The sequence below is a fragment of the Equus caballus genome, chromosome 9 (assembly GCF_041296265.1).
Source record: "Equus caballus isolate H_3958 breed thoroughbred chromosome 9, TB-T2T, whole genome shotgun sequence".
NCBI classification, from domain to species: domain Eukaryota; kingdom Metazoa; phylum Chordata; class Mammalia; order Perissodactyla; family Equidae; genus Equus; species Equus caballus.
Genome location: NC_091692.1, coordinates 92722054 through 92745451, shown reverse-complemented (window position 1 = coordinate 92745451; position 23398 = coordinate 92722054).

Below are 23398 nucleotides of genomic sequence, written 5' to 3'. Positions count from 1 at the left end.
TAAAAACCAAGCTCATTCTATTGTTCATCCTTTCATTCACGTGTTCATATTATTTTAATTATGTGTTTACTCTGAGGCAGGCCCTGTGCTAGGTCTATAAACTGGCGGTGCTCAGACCTGTCCTCATGAAACTCAGCATCTTGAGTTAAGCGTGGGTAATTATCTGTCCTTACAACTGGCATTTTGAGCCCACAGTCATCATGAAAAATTGCGTTTCTTAGCAAGCTTACAAATAGTGTTTTTAAACATTGCCTGTTGCACTTTATTTGCGGGGACTATTAAGGAAACCTGCTAGCTATCTCCATTTTGCAGCCAAGTATCTATCTCTCTATCTGCCTCTCTATCTCTGTTTCTCTCTCTCTGTGTGTTTGTCTTGTCTGTCTGTCTTAAAGCAGACCCCAAAACAAGGACTTGGAAACAGGTAGTTTATTTGGGAGATGATTCCAGGAAGTACAAGAGAGGGAGTGGAAAAGTGACATAGGGGAAATGAAAACCCAGTAAAGATTGCATCCATGAGTAGGTTTATCACTCTGGACAACTGGAGCTCAAACCCACTGAGGTCTCTCTGAGAAACATTAACATTTCCTACCAAGAGCTGGAGAGGCTGGGGTCATTTATCACTGACTCGCATCCTCTAGTTGTTAAACATTGACTCTGGCAGTATCAGTTTCCCTGTACTTTCAGCTTGGGCTTGCAGGGTAGAGAAAACTTTTGTGACCAGAGCAAGCCTTCAAACAAGGAGGCCAGGGGAGGGAGACATTGCCATGTTGCGTGAAATTTCTACCAGAGCTGCAGGTGAACTCAAAAGTGATCAAGGGAGCATGAACTGGAACAGATACTCCTGTTATACTATCTATATCTTCTTACATCACATGAAAACCTCTGGTTATCTCTGCAGATGGAAGCTACTGATGGTAAGGAGAGAGAAGAGGGGGTGTAATTTATACAAGGTGACATAGAAACTTGTGGGTAATCAAGGGCTAGACATGAGAAATACTGGATTTTGGTCCAAGGTCCTTCTAGATGATAGGGATTCCTGTATTTTGCTACAACAGCTGCAACTAATCCTCCTCCTCCTCCTATCGTGCAAACTACCACTATCTCACTATTATCTAAACTACTGCTATGTAAACTATTACACTACTACTAAGCTTATATGCCCTCTACCTACGACATTCCCACTCCAATCTGAACTCAAATATGAGAGATATAGCCAGGCAATATTTTATAAACTGGGTGATATTCGGGGAGAATTGGGGAAATTGAAGTGGGAGTTGCAGAAAGGGAAATAGTAGATAGAACTGATTCCACTATGAAAACAAGAAAAAAAAAACAAAAAACAAAATACTAGTTAAACCCTTCCATCCATCTGAGATTCTGATGGCCATTCCTCTCAAAGGCATTCACATTTACCCCAAAGTCTTGCTAGATGTATGGATCCTGCAAAGATTCAAAATGCCCCTCTGAGAAACCAACTCACTCTGCACCCCCATTAGATCAATGATCCGGAAAGAATAAAGTCTGTGGCTTTGACACTTGATTGATAAGAATAGTATGCTTGGTATTTCCCACTGTGCTGATATGTTGGTATTTGACTTTTTCAGAAAAAAAATATACAAGGATTTTTATTTTCTTAAAGGGAAAACCAACCAGCTGTTTTCTGATCTGTTAAAAGAAATTACAGTATTTCCCATTACCACCAGGTACTTTATGGGTCTGGGTTATTTATTGACCCACAAAATCTCAGTTTGAATGCAGCATCTGGCTGCTCAATGAAGTCTTACGTTTTACACAATTTTCCACCTGGACTCACCAGAAAATACAAATCTAAACTTGATATAGATGCCAACTACTCCTTTATGTCAGATTAATTTATTTCCAAACTTTTATAAAACCGTTGGGCGGCCAAGATCCTCTAGAATAGGTTCCCACCCCTGCCCCACCCCCACCATATCCTCATGCCAATAGGGGTTCCAGCATCAACTGCTCTTCTAAATGAGGGCCAAGGTGAGAAACATGACTAGGAGGAGGGCATGCTGTGCTGAAATGCAATGACACCATCTCCCCTGTGTCCCATTCTTACCTGTCCCAGAGTTCCCATTGTTGAAGTCACTTATGTTCGCCATTATATGCAATGCTCTGGATCCCTTAAGCTTTTCATTTGTAGGGGAACTGTAAGGGGCTATGGGTGGTCTGGCCATAGGTTCAAAATCTGGTTACATACCTGACTCACGATAAACACACATAATTCATTTGATTAAATTGAATACTCCAATGTTTGTATCTGACCGTCATCTTCATTTCAATTTGTCTAATAGCTCCATGAGGATAGCAACGTGACTTTTTGTTTTTAACTATAGACGTTTTGCTTAACAGTGCCCAGTATATGAAGGTGCATACTACGTATTGTGAAATAAATTTCATTACAATGTTTATCTTTTTTAAATGAACATTGCTATGATGAAGGCTCCACCTCATTCCCCAGGTCTGTACGCTCCCTTCTTCCTCTGAATCTCTGCCTTTGAAGCCTAACCTACAGCTTGCATGCACCTGACAATTTTCTGGCCCCTTCATGTCATCTGAAAGCTAGGAATCTTTACCTATTGTTGTGGCTTCCTGCAATGTATCCTGTAAGACACCTTGTACACACAATATCCACCCATGAGACCAAGTGTTTTCCTGATGTGGGTCAAAGCTCACCTGTTGGGATTTACTATTTCACTACCTACACCTACTGCTGTCACCAGTTATTTAACTCTCTGCTTGTTACTCTCCACTAACTAGTAACTATACTAGTTACTCTCATCTCCCTCTTGGTGGACTCCAGATGTCAGACAGTTATAAAGTTTTTCCATCTCCTCTAACCCACGCTTTGCCTTCAGCCCCCGTAAAGTGTCAGAGTACTTGCAAGACATACCTATCAGCTTTCGCTTGGGATAGCAGAGGTCACTTATTGGTTACCACCACCAAGAGGTAAAGGATCAATGGAATGTAATCCTCTAATAACTAAAATCCCAGGACTAAATGGATCCATAAGAGTGGATGCTAACATTTGTTATCTGTGTCACCTTGGATTGTGTTACTTAACTCTATTTAAACATACATTTCCTCATAAGAGAAAATGAGAATAATAATAATAATAGATTGTTTGAAAATTAAGTGACACAGTATGTATGAAAGTGACTAGAGCAGTGCCTGATACAAAGTAAAGACGATTCATTTGATTAACATTTAAATTTGTATAATACATACTTTACTTGAATAAATTTTAATTGCATGAACTACATACTATATTTCAGAAAATTCATCAGCCTTTAAGTGCCAGGTGATTTTGTCTGTATCACCTCCCCATCCCCTTTAAGCCCCATAATAATCCTGAATGCTGTCTTTTTATTCCCTTTTTGCAGTTGAAGAAATTGAGAGTCACAGGGTTGACATCATTCACACATAATTAGCAAATGGTAAACTACAATTTCAATTCTTTTCTTTTGATATATTTCCAAAGTTATCTAGTCAAAAAATATTCTACCGGGGTGGCCCTGTGGCTTGGTGGTTAAGTTCAGCACACTCTGCTTTGGGGGCCAGGGTTCAGTTCCCAGGTGTAGGCCTACACCACTTGTCGGCAGCCATGCTGTGGCAGAACCCACATATAAAGTAGAGGAAGATTGGCACAGATGTTAGCTCAGGGTGAATCTTCCTCAGCCAAAAAAAATACAAAATATTTTACCAAAATTTCCCTAGAGTAATTACCCTATTTCTCTATCTTGGGGAAAAGTTTCAAAAACTAGAACAAATTATATGTGTGCCATTTTTTAATCAAACTTTTTGAATTTTGAGACAATTATAAATTCACATGCAATTGTAAATAATAATACAGAGTGATTCCATTTGCAATTACCCAGGTTGAGCCAATGGAAACATCTTGCAAAATGATAGCACCATGTCACAAGCAGAGTATTGACATCCATACAGTCAAGATACAGAACATTTCCATCACCATAGGCTTCCTCATGTCTTCCTTTTGTAGCTATACCCCCCTCACTCACCTTGTCCTTAACCCTTAGGAAACACTAATCTCTTCTCCATCTCTATATTTTTATCTAATCATTGTTATATAAATGGAATCATACAATAAGTAACATTTGAAATTTTTTTTGTTACTCAAATTTATCTGGAGATTCATCTAAGTTGTGCATGTATTAATAGTTAGTTCCTTTTTATTGCTGTGTCGTATCCCATAGTATGCACATACCACAGTTCATTTAGCCATTCACCCATTGAAGGACATCTGGGTTGTTTCAAGTTTGAGGCTATTACAAGTAAATCTACTATGAACATTGATGTACAGGTTTTCATTTCTCTTTGATAAATACACAAGATTGGAATTGCCAGGTTGGTTAGTAATTGTATGTTTATCTAGTCTAAGAAACTTGCAAACTGCTTTCCAGAGTGTCTGTACCATTTTACATCACCACTAAGGATGTATTAGTAATCTAGCTTCTCTATATCCTGATGACCATTTTGCATCATTGCTATTTTTCTTTTAATCATTCTGACAGGTTTGTAGCAATATCTCATTGTTTTGTTTTGTTTTTCTCCTGAGGAAGATTTGCCCTGGGCTAACATCTGTGCCAATCTTCCTCTATTTTATATGTGGGTCGCTGCTACAGCATGGCTGATCCGCGCCTGGCATCCAAACCCACGAACCTGGGTTGCTGGAGCGGAGCGTGCCGAACTCTACCACGAGGGCCACAGGGCCAGCCCCCTCATTGTGTTTTTAATTTGCATTTTGTTAATGTCTAATGATGTTGAACACATTTATACATGCTTATTTGCTGTCTGTAAACCCTCTTTGGTGATATTTCATTTTATGCGTTTTGTCTATTTTTCAATTGGATTGCTTGTTTTTTACTGTTGAGTTGTCAGAATTCTTTATTTATGATAGAAACTTAGTAGGATATGTGGTTTGCAAATATTTTCTACCTTTCTATGAGTTGTCATTTCATTCTCCTAATAGAGGCCTTTGTAGAAACATAGTTTTTACTTTTGATGAGGTCTAATATGTCAGTATTTTATATTATGGGTCATAGTTTCAGTGCTAAGCCTAAGAAACTTTTTCCTAGTTCTAGATAATCTTGTCTATATCTACAGACAATCGTACTTGTATTCTAATAGGAATTGTGTTAAACTCCAATATCAACATGGGGAAAATTGGAATATTTATTGTGTTGTGTCTTCCAATCCATTAACGTGATATTTCTCTCTGTGTCTTTAGATCTTCATTGATTTCTTTAATCAGAATTTTGTGGGTTTTAGCATACAAGTCCTGAATATGTGTTATTAGACTTATACCTAAGTATTTTATGCCTTAGTGATTTTAAATGGTATTGCAATTTTAATTTTGGTGTCCAGGTGTTCATTGATAGTATATACGAACGCACTGATTTTTGTATGTTGATCTGTATCTTGTTATCTTTTCACTTTTTTGCTTTTTACTTCTAGGAGTTATTTTCTATGTTGTTTGGTATTTACTATGTACACAATGATGTTATCTGCAAATAGGAACAGTATTATTATTTTGTTTTCTGATCTGTTTACCTTTGATTTTCCTTTCTTGTCTCAGGATGCTGGCTCGATTTTCTAGTGCCTTGTTGAATAAAAGTGGAGAGAGCAAACGTCTTTGTCTTGCTCATGGTCTTAGGGGGAAAGCATTAACTCTTTCATTTTGTTTTTAAATGTCATGATGTCTGCAGGTGTTTTGTAAATGTCCCTTTCAGGTTGAGGAAATTTCCCACTACTCCTAGTTTTCTGAGAGTTGTTAACACAAATGGGTGTTGAATTTTGCCAAATGCTTTTTCTGCGTAAACTGATATGACCATGTGATCTTTTTACTGATTTTCAAATATTGAATCAGTCTCGCATCGTGAACTTAGCCCCATTGGTCATTTTGTATAATTCTTTTTATACATTGATTAATTGCATGTACTAATATTTCGTTAAGTTTATTTACATCTATATTCATCAGCAATGTTGGTCTGTAATTTTCTGTTTTGTACTTTATTTGGTTTTGGTATCAGAATAACACTAGCTTCAAAAAACAAATTAAGCAGTGTTCTCTCTTTTTCTATTTTGTTATCTCAGTCTTGTTACAAGTTTGTCAATTTGACTGATATTTTCAAAGACCCAAAGTATCATATGCTTTGGTATATGTTCCATAAGCACTTGAAAAGAATATGAATTCTGCTATTGCTGAATGGATTTAAATTATATCGTGTTGGTTGATGGTATTGAGGTCTGCCGTATGTTTGCTTATTTTCTGTATAATTGCTCTATCATTGTTGAAAGAATTGTCTACAGTTGTAACTGTGGATTTGTACATTTCTCCTAAGGCTTCTGACTGTTTTTGCTTCACCTATTTTGCAACAATATGTTTCGTACTTCCGTGTTTATAATTTCTCTGTTTTCTTGGTGCATTGACCCTTTCATCACTATGCGGTGTCCCTCTCTGTCTCTGATAATTGCATCTTCTCTGAAATATACTTTATCTGATATTTATATAGATAGCCTTGCTTTATATTGATTAATGTTAACATGTTATATATTTTATTCTTTTACTTTCAATCTAAATATATCATTATATTTTCAATGAGTTTCTTTCAGGCAACATATAGTTAAGTCAGATTTTTAAATCTGCTTTCCCAATCTCTGTCTTTTAACTGATGTACTTAGATCTTTTACTTTTAATATACATATTTATATGTTAGGGCTTATGTTTGCCATTTCATTTAAAAACTTTTTGTTGTAATTTTCTGCTTAGTTTCTATGGAGTTGCTTTTTCTTATGTCATCCTTCGGGTTACTTGCACATTTTGAAAGATTTTATTTTGATTTATCCATAGTATTTTTGAGTATATCCCTTTATACAGCTTTTTCACTAGTTGCTCTAAGTATGTCCTTATTTATACATAACATCACAGCGTGTTGGTGCTGACATTTTACCAGTTCCAGTGAAACATAGAAACCTTACCTCCACTTATGTTTCTTTATCAACCCTTGTTTATCATATAGTCATCTTATATATTTTCTTTCTGTGAATTTATAACCCCCTCAGTCAGGGCTGTAATTTTTAACATCCTTAAACATAACTTAGAAAATTTAAGAGGGAAAGAAAAGTCTATTATGTTTACCCATACATTTGCTTCCTGTGTTTTGTCTCATAGATTGTCTCATTTGATTCTCACATTATGCCCTAAAGTAGATAAGAACTTGTCATAATTTCCTTTCTGCAGACAACCGTCTTAGTTTTATGAAGTGGCTCTTTGTCGTAGCTCACTAGTTCATAAGTGGCATAACCAGAACTTGAATTCCAAATCTGGGGCTGTCTTTTCTCCATCTGACTGCCTTTCTAAAGAAATACTGAAGGATTAAGACATGCCTTCTACAGGACAGTCAGCCTGGCTTTGAATTACAATTCTGCAATGTGCAAGTTTTGTGAATTAGCAAAATTAACTTTTCTGTTTCTTATTTTTTAATCTGTACAGGCTGGTAATAATGGCATCTATCTCATAGAGTTGTTAAAGGAATTAAAACTCTTAGGGTATAATATCTGGACTTTAGTAAATCAGTTATTATTATAAATAAACCCAACTTTATAGACAGGAACTTTACAAATAAGTTGGCACGTCAGGGTGAGAGTAGAGAGACCAGCTTGATGGGAGTGGAGAGTGTGACTGGAGAGTCATCTCTAATGATTTATTTGTATAGTTAAAGCTGAGCCACAGTACACTCCTTTAGCTTCAGAAGGGAAGACAAGAGGGGCTAGCTGGAAGATTTGAATTGCAATGGTATGATAAAAAATATGTTTTAGAAAGATTAATCTTGCCCAGAGTGTGTGTGGAAAACTCATTGGAAGCAGAGAATTCTCTCTGACTTTGCAAGCCAATCAAAGTCTAGAAAGTTGACATGCATATCTCTTTGATTCATCTTTCATGAGAGCTCCTGTGTAAATCAGTTTTTACAAAATCAAGCTCCATTTTCAAATAGCAGGTCTGGGTTTAAGGATTCTTTGTTCATTGCAAGTAGTCCCAGCAATAAGAAGATTAATTTTCAACAATTCAGTATGTATGGTTGTAACATGTTCCCCTGAAACACAATTTTACATCATACCACTGGAGCGGAACAGATTGAACTCAATTATTTCATTCTCTCCTTTATTATTGAAATATTGAAGTACAACAAAGACACCTTTTTCCCTAATTGCTTGTTTTCTAGCTGCTGGCATATCGATGATCCTCAAAATTTCAAATATTGATGTTGAAATGACAATACATATTTCTGCACCACAAGCAAGTGTCAGAAATAAAGAAATTGCAAGGGAAAGCACATAATAAATCAAGAAATCTCTTACCACTGCACTTCCTTACCAGGAACAAACATTGGTCAAGAAAAGAGAAATAGAAATGCTTGACTCTTTGAAAAGAGTGTGGAAGTCTCGATATGGGTCCATCTATCATTGCTGGCAAGGAGAGCTTTCTGGGTGGCTGCAAGAAACTAGTGAATGCAGACTGCCACCTTGCCTGTGCAGAAAGCCTGAGATCAGCAAAACTTTCCCTGCAATGTATTTTACAATGCCTAAGTAGAAATTGCCATAAATGAAAAAGAAAAAGAAAGAACTGCCTGTGTATGTTCTCAGATCAATATTTCCAATGGTGTGCATTTCGTGGTGCCACAAGACTGAGGAATGTCTATAAACAAGAATAAAGAAGAGAAAGAAAGGAGGAATCGAAGAAAGAGAATGAATAAGGGTGTAACACACCTCTTATTACTATGTGCTAATCTTCTCTAGGTTCTCAGGTTATTGTGAAGCTTTATTCATGGACTAATGCTCCATTCACACATACTTAAATTAACTTGTGGTCTTTATAAATATACCTTCTATTTCTCTAGTATCCTATAAAACTTCCACATACATGGCCTTATTTAAAACAGAGAGTAATGCTGAAATAAATATTATCTCTGATGGGATATAGATATGGTAACTGAGCTTAAAGAAATCGTCTATCCAAAAATAAATAAATAAATGAAGACAGGGCTGATAATCTGCAAAATGGTCCCTTGGACCACAGTTCTGTGATTCAAAATCCAATACATTTCTGCTATTTGTACTACTTACGTAAATCGTTTGTCTGAAATACAAGAGCATGTATAATCTCAGGTGTGATAAATAATCAAGATGGGATGAGGCAATGGTTAATTTTATGTGTCAACTTGACTGGGCTAAGGGAAACCCAGATAGCTGGTAAAATGCTCTTTCTGGGTGTGCCTCTGAGGATTTTCCTGGAAAAATGAGCAATTTGAATCAGTAGACTGAATAGAGAAGATCTGCCCTCCCCAATGCGGGTGGACATCATCTAATCCTTTGAGGGCCTGAATAGAACAAAAAGGCAGAGGAAGGATGAAGTCTCTCTCTATTCTAGAGCTGGGATATCCGTCTTCTCTTGCCCTGGGACATTGGAGCTTCTGCTTCTTGGGCCTCCGGGACTTGTACCAGTGCCCCTCCCGCTTCTCAGGCCTCTGCCTCGGACTGAGTTATATCATTGGCTTTCCTGGGTCTCCAGCTTGCAGATGGCAGACTGTGGGACTTCTCAGCCTCCACAATCAGGTGAACCCATTCCTATAATGAATCTCCTCTAATATATATTAGCATATATCCTATTGGTTTTGTTTCTTTGGAGCACCCTGACTAATATCCTGACTAATGATTTTCAAATTCCATGACTGCTTCTCCATAAGCTCTCTTTTTCCTTTCTTTTCTCCTCCCAGCACCCCACCCCACTGTTTTGAGTATGTCCATGGACTTTTGAATTTTCAAATTCAACGAATTATAACATTAATATATATTATATTTGTCCTATATTTGGCTGGGGTTTGAGCTTCAAATGAGTTTCTATCTAGTTGACGTGTTCCCATGAGTCTCCAGTAGCTTCTGCACTTTCTGGCACAAGACGTCCTAGGCCTGTCTCATACTTTTCCTGCCATAGACCTGAAATCAGTCATTTCTCCAAGGATCCCTCACTCTTTTTCATGGGAAATATTATTTGGAAACCAAGACCTGGATGTTCAGTGGACTTATTTCTAGTCCTAGTAGCTCCAAATAAAATCTAAACTATTGCATTCTTCCTCACATTTTCTTCTCCTGTATTTTTGTGCCTTTATGTCAGAATTAGAACCTGGTTCCAACAGCATCAATCAATTTATTCATTTTCTCTATCAGGTAGTTTCATTGTACAAATACGACTATCAACTATAATGCTAAAGTAAAAATCAAGAATTCTTGCAGTTTTTAAAAAGATTTATTTGGCTTGTGATTCACTAAATGAGTAGCTGTAGGCCGGGAGTCAGCACATTTTATCTGTAAAGGACAAGAGAGTAAATATTGTAGGCTTTGTAGGTCACATGAGTTCTCTGTCATATATTTTTCTTTGTGTTTTGCTTTCTTTTTTTTTTTACAATGTATTACATATATATATATATATATATATATATATATATATATATATGTATATAACACACACACACAAATCTTTGCCAGAAGTGTTACAAAATAGTCCAGATTTAGTTAACAGGCTGTAATATCTGGCCTTAACCTAAGTCACTGAAGTAACACCACTGCCTCCTGATTCTTTCTGCCGTGTTTTAAGTGTCCAGAGTGATTTTTCTAAACCACGGATTTGATGCTGTCAAACTCAATTTTTACAAACAATTTAGAGGAGGAGGTAGTTAGGAGATGAGTGTAGTTGTCCACATATAATACTGTTGTGGACTTGGACCAGGACTGAGGCCACGGACTCGGGGAAAGTTGTTCCCACAATGAATGTGTGGGAGGAGGAGAATGGTCACACATTCTTCCTCCCATTGAGTGTATTTTCCCAACCATTGAAACAGCCCTTGAACATGCAACTTGTTTTGGTCAATAGAATATTAAATTCAATGCAACCAGCAGTTAAAGAGGCCTTACACGTTAGCATCTGTCCTCTCTTATTACTGTAAACCTTTTGATTATCATTTGAATAGGCTCAAGCTGGCCTACTGGAGGATGAGAGACTACGCGGAGAAGTCAGCCACCCCACTTTAGACCCAGGGCACGTGAATAACAACATTCTAGGTCATCCAGCTCCAGTCAAGCTATCCCAAACCAGAAGAACAGCCCACATAACCCACAGAATCATGAGAAATCTAATAGTTTTAATTATTATCATCATTTCATAATTTTAAGCCATTGTGTTTCCAAGGGCTTTCTTTATACAGCAGGATGGGTTTTCAATGTGTCAACCTGGCTAAATCGGATCTCCATTTTACAGAATTCCCTTTCCTGTATGCTTTCTATTATGATGAGCTACAAGGGAGATTCTTGGGAGATTTGAGAGGCAGAAGAAAGACATTAGCAGTTTCATAACTGATACACATTGTTACGAATCTACTGACTCATCTCATTGGCATGAAGCAGCCTCTGGGCCTGTATTTGCTCCACATTCTCTGGGTTTGTCTTCAGCTTTTAAGACTCTTGGGTCAGATGTGTGTGTTCAGCTCTGTGACAAAGAACCCTGGATTTTGTAGAGTATCCATATTAGCAGGGTCAGAAGCAACAAGAACAGACATGGGTTTCAGTCCATCCTCATGGGACTCTAGCTCATGCTGTGGGGTTCCAGTCTGCTCATCATAGTCCCTTCCTGATTTCCTGCCCCACAGACCCTACACTCCAACATCAGACATGGAGACAGAGACTTATGGAAACTGCCTAACTAGCTCCATAATTATATAAGCCAATTCCTTGTTACAAATATCTTTTATTTATCCTACCAGTTTTGCTTTTCTGGTTGAACACTGACTGATACATAAAGCAACAAATAATACAAAAGGCTCTGAGTACGTACAGGGGCCGCATGCAGCTTGGCCTATTACGGAAGGTTTCATGGAAAAAAAAGACAAATTTGGGTTAAGTTCTCAAGCATTTCCAAACTTGGAGATTTAAAGAGGAGCTTTTTCCTTCCCTCTATATTCTAGAGGCTGGGATAAACCACAGAGATAGACAAACCATTTCAACGATGCAGCACACAACAATCGCTGAATCAGGGTTGAGGATCTATTTCCTTTCTGACTGGGAGATATATGAAGGGAGTGGAGTTTCTTCTCCATTGCACAATGAAAATAGAGAGTCCTTACCTTCTCGTCTGCCGTCTGTTGGAGAATTGCAGTGATATAATTTGCAATAGAAGCTATAGATATTACACTCTCCAACATCAAGTTGTCAATCATTAGTAAAAACGTCAAATTGCTCATATCAACAGTCGCTCACTTAAATTGTTTAGGAGCTTTGGGGCACTTAATTTCGAGTAAGGGTCTGTATCAGATCTTTTGTAAAAGTAGGTTGATCTTCCCATTATTAAGTTATTATTATTATAATTACTACTACTTCTTAATGCTGGCAAAGCAGAGCTGTCTAAAGAAGAAAAACGTTAAATATTCTGAGGTGCCAAGAGATACCCAGATCCATTGTACCATCCTTAGTTACAGCATCACTCAGCTTTTTATCTTTGATAGATGCTTTACAGTTTACGTCTGTAAGCTTTTGCAGTTTTAAAACCCAACAAAGTTAACATTTCTTATTAGGACACAGTTGTGTGATAAGTACAGAGACTAATTATCTTGAAAGATCACATTAGGAATATACTACCAGGTCATTAGCTGGAATCTGAGATTCTGGTTCTGTAAGATGGACTCAGGTGAGTTGAAAAGACTCATATGAAGAATAAGCAGATTCTTTTCTCTTGGTGGTTCCTTTTAGGGGGCATATCAGTGAACTCACACAATCTCTTACAGAAATCAAAGATGTGTCCCTTTCAAATTCCATAGCAGTCACATCCAGTGAGAAACTAGTTGTTGGATTATTGCTCATGAGATTGAGCGTATTACTTAATCTAACAAGGAGGAAATCCTCTGTCAAAAGTTAGAAATTACTTTCCTCAGTGTCTTTTAACTACAGACTCTAAGTGTTTTCTGACAGCCAGTTCAGGGCTCTCTTCTTGAAGCCAGGGTAGAAAGTATAGGTGTAGATATAAGATCTACTGGGGCTGAGTCTAGAATAAGCATAATTACTCTACTAGTAAGCCTGTGGATGGGCCCTGGACACACATGTGCCCACCAAGACCTGAGTCCCTGCCAGATACTGCCAAGTGAATGCAAGTGGGGCATTATATGGCCGAGCCCAGTATAAGCAGGACTCTGGTGCTCTTGTCTTCCCCCAGTTGCACCACTACTAGGAGTATAACCCTGACCACATTTCTGAAATCCTTTGAGCTTTGTCTATCTCATTGGTAAAATGGTGAGAACAAAGAACGTGTACTTGACAGGAGTTGTTATGAGGATAATGTAGCATAATACATACAAAGTCCTTAGGTCATCGCCTGGCACATCATCGACACACCATGAATGACAGCACTCCTAATATTCCTAATATTTACTGTGTGCACTCCATCCCTGCAGGCTTTCAGGCCCTCTCCTGGTCCTGTGTCACTCAGTAATATTACAGTCCCGCAGAGGAAAGCACCTGGCATCTAGCATTCTCTAACCGTTGATGCAGTTAGTCTTCACTCGTGTACTCACGCTTGCATTGACATCCTGACTTGCCGGTGAACTTCCTTGACTTCAATCTTGTTTCATGTTCTCCTGTTGTCACCTCATCACCACAAGTTTTGGGCTTGAATACATCGAACCCTTTTGAGCCATTTGCATTCAGCCTCCCATGATGAAAGTCTATCCCAACCTGGCCTGACTCTCAAGGTCTGATAACATTTTGTATAGCTCCACGTGTGCTGTGTCCCTTCTTGGTTTGCACAAACCTTGAAAATGGAATCTAGAAAGGCATCTTATACTATTGGAGGCTTGTCTTAAATATCTACCGCTGGGATGTGGTCTTAAAATATTTCATATTTTCTGCTAGTAATTTACTCTCTGTACTGGAATCTTTCATCTGTCACTCACCTACTATTTCTGTAAGGTCTGGCTTCACATTGTGCCAAGTCTCTGTTACTCTCCTGACTATAAATGTCTTGAATAAACATTGTCAGACATTATTCATTCATTCTACCAGTATCTCTGGAGAACCTATTCTATACTAGGTAGGCACTATTCTAGAACCATTCATATTTATATAGATGTCTCATGTATCCACTTCTGTGAGCAAGATGAGTGATATAATAGAAGAAATAGACAGCACTGTGAAAGAAGGGCAAACTAATCTTGACAAGGGATCAAGGCAGACCTTTGGGGTGAAGGAGGGACAAGAAGCCTGGCTAAATGGGGCAAGTGGAGAGAGTCCCCCAGGCAGGACGTTCGGAGCTTCAGATGCAAAGTAAAGCATGGGATATTTTAATGAATGACATAAGTCACATGAGTGGTGCATGGCTGGAGCACAAGGCCTGGGATCTAAAGACATGTAAAAATTACAGCAGAAAATTAGACATGCATGCAGGAAATATTAATTCCACCACTCCCCCAACCTCTCTAGGAAGCTATACTTCCTATGCCATGGCCTTGCACTTGCTTAGATTAGTGAAATGACTCAATGCCAATCTTGAGCCAAGTACTTAGAGGCATTGTATACTTCCACTCATCTCTCTGGAAGCTTCTCACTTTTTCCATGAGAAGAACATGTTTAGAGAACAACTTCAGCTTCAGGCTGGGTCCCAGCCTATGCACACGAGGTGGGCCTGCAGTCTGGATCCAAGCCCAGGTGACCCACAGCCAAATCAAGCCACCTGCCAACCTTCATACCTGTGAGGAAGGAATAAATGCCTATTATTGTTTGCCACTGAGACTTTGTGTTTGTTTGTTTCCCAGAAATAGCTGACTAATTCAAAAGCTTATAATAATGTAGTGCTTAATACTTTCAGTGTTTGCCATATACTAGCTCTTTGCTGTCCTCCCAACAACCTACGAGGAATGTGTTGCTGTCATCTCCATTTTACAGATAAGGAAGCTAAAGCATGAATAAGGTTAAGTGACTTGCTAAGATCACACAGCAGGAGAGTCTAGATTCCAACCCATCGAGGTCAGAAAAGGTGAGACTAAAACTGCTTTTCTAGTCTGGAAAATGCTGGTCTTTCAATCATCTTACAATGTTTGGATTTCATCTTAGAAGTTTGCAAGGCATTGAAGAAATTTTAACAGGTGAATAGTGTAAACATATTTTGCATTCTAACGACCGTCTAACCTCTGTGTCAAGCATAGCTTGAAGGAAGAAAGAAGGTCCTCAGATAGAAATGAGAGACTGTAGGACATAGGGTTACACTGGGGAGGTAGAAAAAGGATGGACATAGGTAAACGTTTAAAGATTATTTTAAAGTTTTAGCAACTCAATAGAGTAGAATCAAAATAGATTCTCAGATTTCGAGAGAGAAGAACTGGATGCTGAGAAAGTGCACCCTTGAAAGGGATGGTCAGGTGGAGATAAACAATTTGAGGTACTTGTGGAAAATGTCTAGTAGGAAGTCTGATAAATTGTCTTGGTGCTTTAGTTTGAAGTCTGAGCTAATATCTTGTGTTGAGCATAATAGAAATCATATGAGTGAGTGAGATTGCCCAGGGAGAATGTGTGGAGTGAGAGGAAGGCCTAGGACAGAGCTGATGATATGTAGGAACAGATAGAAAGAAGACAGGACAATGCAATGCTGCCAGGAGGCCAGGCTGGGAAACCAGAAGAGCCCGGTCCTCTAGAAGCTACAGCAAACTTTTCCAAGAGAAAACAACCAGAATTTTCTAATGCTGCTAAAATTTTAAGCATATTTAGGGCTAAAGGGGTCCCTTTCACATCTGGAAAGCCATGGAAGCCACTAGTGACTTGGTGGCATGTATTAAAATGTGGTTCATCTCCTGTCTCAAAGCTCTCCTTACACTACATGTTCCAACCATCCTCAATGAAGGAAAGTTCCTCAATGTGCTCTTCTCCCTCTTGGCAGGGCTGACTTTCTGGCTGTATAATCAGTGCATTAGCTACAGGTCCTTGCTCAAATGGAAGACAAGTTTGGTTTAATGTTCTGTTGTCTGCATCTTCAAATTCTTAACAATTTTCTCTCAGAACTTATGTTTTGTAAGTAAAGTTCAAAGGGATAATGGAGCATGCAGGTGAGCAGAGGAGTTATGTGTGATATTCATGTTCGCTGTTCCTTGCTGCCCCACCTGCATAAAGCACTCTTGATGATTCACTTCTGGTGGACAGGATGCAAGAGAGGTGAGCAAAACTCAAAGCAGGACAAGGTAAGTACACTTGCGACAGAGTAAGCAGGGCTGTCATCAGCGCTGAGAGGGTACTCCACTCTCGGTTAGAAGCCGAACTTGCTGAAAATGACGCTGCAGAAGGAAAGGCAAAGATAAGGTCACCTGTAATTCCTTTTCCTCTAAGTCCTTCCCTATTCATCTTTAAGCTGAAGACAGTCTTGATAGAATATGCATGTTTCAAGAAGTGCAATAAAAAGTATTGAGTTAGTTTTGTGAAGCATTTCCACTATTCTAGTAGAAACAAAATACATATGCATGCAGCAGAATACCAATTGTGTAATTTTGATGATTTATGAGTGATGAATATGAGTTAAATGCCCTCATATCTGCAGTTAAACCTGGTAATGTACAATATAAAGATGAATGGATAAATTCATGCTAACAATTTAAAATTTTAATTTTTCTTTAGACATAATGACATTAAATAGCAAATAAAAACACTATGACAAGTTGAATGAGAAACCATGGAAGACAGAATGCTTTTTGAACAAGGGGACTTGCATTCTCATTTTGTACTAGACCTCACAAATTGCATAGCTGACCTTGCCTCTGGGTTTATGTATAAAAGGATTCTGCACATGTTTCAAATTTCAGCTAAAACATCACTTCCTCAAAGAAGCCCTTCCTAGCCCTTCAAACCTGTTTTATTTTCTCTTCCTGTAGGGTCCCCTATCATGCTGTGTGTATTCCTTTTAAGGAACACAATCATCCCTGGTTAGAAACAGCTGATGTAGCTCAAAACTTTTTCTTGATAAAGAGTGAATTAAACAGAATACATTTTCAGTAATGAAGTGCTAGATTTAGTTTTCATTAAAAAAGGCAACTTTGGAGAAATGAGAGCGGTTTTGGGAATTTGGGTAGAATTTGGGAAGATGTCTAAGACTGTCAAATTTGTTGGAGGCAGACTTGGAAAGATCTGGCATGCTAGGCTATTCAGTGTTGGATTTACCCTATGTCAAGGGGATTTTTAACTAAAGAGGTTTATTTGCTTATTCAACAAATGTTACTGAGGCTCTACCACACCCGAGGCACTTTCATCAGTGCATGGGATACATTGATGAATGAAAAAGGAAAAATCCCCCTCCTTGTGGTGATTACATTTTGTCGGAGTGACATTTTCAACTCTGCATTTTAGGAAGGCCACCGTATAGATGTTATCAGGAGGTCTCACCACAATACGGATGATTGTCACTTTGAGTGATCTTTCAGTGATTTCACCTTCTTTTTGGAAACTTTAGAAGAATCTTGTGGTAATCAGCTCTTGCCCCTGACCCTGGAAGTCTCACAACTAATCTAGGAATTCAATTATCTTGTCGCTAAATTAATGACTTACGGTCATGTTTGCCTTTTGTGTCTAAAAACAACCTAACCTTTTGTGAATTCTTGAAAGATCATGCCACCGTGTGATCTGGTCTCCAAACACAAATTGACAAATATAGATGGTCAAGCGTTCTGGGATAAAAGAAACATGGAATTTTAAAGGAGAATTTTCTATTTCCAGAAGCAAATAAAAGGGTAGATAAATTCAGAACAAGGAGAGTTTGAAGTATCCACTGGGCAAAGATCTCTCCCCTTCATGTGAATGTTTGTCACTCCTCACCAGAATTCTCTTTGACTATGTTGATTTTTCAGCCCCTACCCCCTCAGCCTAGAGGTGATAGGTGAAATCACAAGAGGATCTATAGCTACTTAACGAACAGTAGGTATTACAAAGGATAGAAAAGGAGTAAATAGGATGAGGGTCGGAACCCTGAAGAAAACCTACATCTAAAGGAGAAGCTGGAAGAAGTAAAGGAGACAGAGAGACTATTCTCAGTGATATGTGAGAGAGGATGAGGACCTCCAGGCTTTCTGGAGAAGAGAGGGGGCCAATCTTGTTTTCCTTGAGTTTTTGAAATGTGATTAGTGAAGAAATATAATCTTAAACTAATGACTTTCCAAACTTCTTATAATCAATCACTTGAGGAGCTTTTCAAAGGGCATGGTTGCAAGACCAGGACCGCATTTCTTTTTACAACTTTCTAGGATTTTGATGGACAGCAATCAATAATGTTTTATTATTGTATTTTATTTTTGTATAAATAAAATTCTGAATTGCAATTAAACTGCACCATCCACTTCTTGGGCAACTCAGAGTTGGCACAGGACACAAACAATTACACCAAAATCTAGCAAGAAGAAGAATGGATTTCCTCTTTAAGCCATGTCACCACAGATGAAAAATAAAATCTGAAAAGTGCAGAACAAAATGGATCTAGTCATTAAAAAGAAACGTTTTCATAACTGAATAAATAGTGAATCCAACACAGTGATCATAGCATAATGGATGGGGAATTGGGGCATCAGACTGAATTATGTAAGATAAAGTAATGAATAATTATGTGGGTGTTTTTTCCTACAACTTTATTAGCCCAGTGCTTCTCTATTCTCGTCGAATTTCTCAAGAGAACAAATGACAGGATGGATTCCTGTATAGGATTCATTTGTTTGCAAACTTGACAGTGTGATGTTTGTAGTCATGGGGAGTACTCTGCATGAGGTGGCATTAGGCAAGGCAGAAGTAGCTTTTATAGAATCAGGCAGGATTTTCCATCTGTAGCATAAAAGACAGGGTCACTGAGGAAAATGAGGTCAACAATAGACAGTCATTAGGCAATGCTTCACCATCTGCAGTCTTTGATTAATCTGAAATCATAGCCTTCAATCAAGCCACTCTCCTGATCTTTCAATGTGGCATTTTTCACTCTATCCAGGGTATCTCCATGCAGTTTCATATGCAATACGGGAAACCCAACATCCACAACTGAATGCATGGTCTTTTTCCCGAAGATCTACATTTCTTACCTTCCCCATCTTACAGAGAAGGTGTGTAGAGTCAGAAACCTGTATCATCTTATCTACTGCTTCTTCTTCAACCTGCGCTAACCTTGTTCACTCTCTCTCTTAAACAGCTCTTAATCTTTTCTTAATTATTGTCATTCTCACTGCAACTGCCTCTGGATCTCATAAACTGCCATTTGCTGAAATTTGCTTAAATTATAAGATCCTTCTTTCTGAGGTCTTTGTCTTTAACTCCTTTCCACTCAAGATATGCTCTGCCTAAGGGGCAAATCTGTAAATGAAAATCTGATCACATTCTTTTACAGTTTAAAATTATCTGGTTGTTGCTACCAAGATTGAGACTCAAGGCCTTTGATCTCATAGCTCCTTTGCACCGTATTTGCCTTCACCTCTGAACCTGGGCACAAAAAAATGAGTACAGTGGTGAAGAACTCAAGTTCTAGAGCAAAGGGTGTGAATTTCTGTTCTGGATCTGCCATTTAATCTTTTGCTTAAATGTGGTGTCCCACAGTTTTCTCATCTGTGGTGTGACGATAATGAAAATTTGTAATAGAACAGGCTCGTAAGGTTCTGGCTGGCATTAGTGAACAGTGTAAAGACTTAGAAGAGTGCTTAGTTAATAATAAGTGTTCAAAGACTGTAAGAGTTATTATTACTTTTAACTGTTCTCTTGTGTTCATCTTCATGTTCTTGAACGTGCCTTCCTTTCTCATATTTTTATGGATTTACCTATCTTTTCTCTTTCCAGGAAGCCTATCTTGTCCTCCTTTTCAATCTCAACCTAATGACACTTTGCTGGAAAGCCTTCTCTGATTTATTACATTTACCCAGACCACCCACAGCCATTTGTTTTAGGTATCTCATCTTGGAGTTCTGTTTAAATAGCCCTATATTTAGCTTTATAATAACAGTTATTGTAATAATTTGTTTACTTGTCTATCTCTGTCCAATGTGCATTCCTTAAGAACATCTCATCCTGGTACCCTCACTCTTTAATGCATGGTACACACTCAATGTGTTAGTTAAATAAATAAATGAATAAAACAAAGAAATGTCACTTTGCCATGGTGAAAAGCACAAAAGAGCATTAAAAACTGGAGAAGCTTTACCACGACAAAGGGAATACTTAAATATATGGACAAATGGCAAATGTTTGCTCTCTCTCCTCTAGCTGAGTGGTCAAGAGCTCAGTACAGTTAATGAAGCTTGTATGAGCTTGAGTCTGCTGAGGAGAGAGTCTCTTCCTCCATCTCAAATTGCTCCAGAACTAACGGACCATGAAATGGAGAGATGAAGATAAAGTAAGAGGAGGGATTGGTAAAGCAAATGAGTGTCGAAATGAGGGGCCAAAAAGAAGTGGAGAACTCAGAGAGGTTTCCTAAAATTGAGAATGAAGCCAGAAACTCAAAATGTCAGGAAGACACAAGGTTTTGAGCAGCAAGTCTGTCTGACAAGGAGGATGATACTTCCTATGTGATTAAATACCTGAATGGGGTCTCTGACACCAGCTAACCTTTTCTTGTAGACTGCAGCATAAATTGAAGATCAAGCGCCTACATTTTTATCCGAGGAAAGAGAGGACAGATGAAATTATCTAGTTAAATCTCGTTTTGTGTTTGGCTATATGTCTAAAGCTGGCATCTTCTCACTCTTGACACTGTGGTAGTGTAGGTCCATCTGAATTCTAATAATGAGCATATAACTCCTATAAGTGTAAATAGCTCTCACATCACTTTTCTTGTTGTTTGAGCTGGAATTTGCTGTTTTGGTGGCTTTGTGATGTGTTGACTTGGCAAGACAGAACTGCATTTCTCAGAATCCTGTTTCTTGCATATTTTCTCTTAGGATGGACCACAAGGGGAATTCTTTGGAGATTTAGAGGACGGAAAGAAAGTGACAACTCCTTTTTAAGGCCACATATTTTGACACTGATTTATTGACTTACTGTGTTGGTGTGAAGCAGCAACTGCTCTGACTTCTTCTGTCTTCTGCTTCACCTTCTCTGATTCTTGGGTCTGCATGTTTAGATCTGTGATGAAGGGCACCAGATTCTGCAGGGCACACATGTCACCCAGGTCAGAGGGAAAACAACTCATATGGATTTCTGTCCGTCCTCATAGGTTTCCAGCATCTGCTTATAGATTCCCGCCTGCCCTTGCTTTTCCTCAATTTACATCTCTCCCTCCTGACCGCTTGCTCTGCAGACTTCAAGCTCCAGCATCATATGCAGAGATACAGCCTTATGAAGCTGCCTACTGGCTCCACAATTATAGAAGTCCAAATATTTTTTAAAAGTCTCCCTATTTCTCTCTCTCTATCTATCTATCTATCTCTGTGTCTATTCTCTCTTTCTTGGGGGGAGTGTGTTTGTGTGTACACACCCATATATACACAGATATGCATATATGCATATATATTATATATATAAATATATATGAAGTGATTCTGCTTCTTTGGTTGAACTCTGACTGATACAGCTTTCTTCTTCTATTTGCTTGTTTAGCTGTATCTTCTGCACAGAACAAAAAGTCTAAAAACTCACAGCTACTGTTTAGTCACATGTTCATAATCACAAGTCCCCTCAGTACTTATTATCTCCCGCAGATTCTCACACCCATTCTATTTCATCGTAATAATGGAAACAACAAAAACAGCAACAACCACACAAATTAGAAATCTTACTTCGCTAAGTTCGCAGGTATTAAAGAGCGAATGCTCACTGTTCTAAAAGTAATAAGCATTTGGGGAATTCAATGACTTATAAGAAAGCTCACTTATTTTGTGTTATTTCTATTAACTAGAAATTCTCCACCTTGTGGTGATAAAAAGTCATGTTCTGATAGCTTGCATCTAAACATGATTTTGCTACTTCCTTCTGGAAAATCGGTTTCCCTCAGAAAATCAAAACAGCCATTGTGTCCCCATAAGTGATGTATTCTCCAGGCCTTTTAGCTTTCCTGAACCCTTATTGAGTGCATTAGAGCAGTCCTAAGACTTACTTCTCAACAAGACAAATTGTATTCTCCTTCTCGGGTACATAGCCTGAAACAATCTAAGGTCGCTTTGGACTCATCACTTGCAGAAGAGAACCTTGGCATCCTGTAGTTTCATAACACATTATTGTGAAGCCTTGAGGCAAATATTCAAAGTGAAGTACTTAGCGCCTCTGACATGACAGTAGTTTATCTGTGGTGTACTTTGAAATTAGGTTAGGAATGCGATATGATCATGTAAACTCCCAGACTGGTCATAAAGAAGCGTGACAGCTAGTTGGAGAAGCACTGGGTTGATTTGTGGCAACCTTATTGGGTTGCTTAGTTGTGATTATAAATAATAAACTCCCCGAACATAATGAAGCAGTAACTGGCAATAGAAAATCAATAATGCATGAAAACATCCCTGTGATTTACTGATATTTAAGCCATCTCTACAGTGTAGGGTTCGAAGCTTGCTTGAAACCCTGAACTTTCAAGGACCAAGAAGCTAGTGCATATAAGATATCATTGTGGAGGATGAAGACTTTAACTAAATTCACGTTCATGGTTTAATAATTACCAAGATGGCTCTATTCCCGTGGGATGGGGAGTTAATAAAGACAGCTCAGCTAAATTATAGTATAGCTTTTTAATTGCACCAACATCCTTCTTCTCCTTTAAACATTGCTTTTGTTTATGGGAAATTACAAGTAAAGCGAGCACCTTGGCCCTTGTCTTTGCTATTGGAAGAGAACAAGATCCCACGTGTCATCTTCTTGAACATGTGGTTTACGGGGAAGAAAAGAATGCCTCACATCCACTCTATAAGGTGACAGCTGATGCAAGATCCTCAAGAGAGAACAAAATTCCATCCAAGAGAGGGGGCACAGGAGACTTTATAAAATGATTAAAGGCATCATGGAATTTGAAGAGAGAGATGGATATCATGGGAAACTGAAAGACTGTAGCAAGCTAAGAAACAGATCAAGATGAGATTGTTCACATGACCAGCACAAAGTTGTTTAAGTCCCTTAGTTCCTCACTCCATGTCTAATCGTTTTTTTTTTTTTTTTTACGAAAACATCTCCTGTCTTCACTTCCTTCCATCTTAGCATTCAGGGCCAATCCCTTTACCTTCCTTTGCACATATTCTAAACCTCTTTGCTTCATTGCTGTTTTTTGACCTGCTGGCACAACACCAACCCTGCATTATGTCCTTTCTCTGTAGCATCCTTGGCTACTTCCACA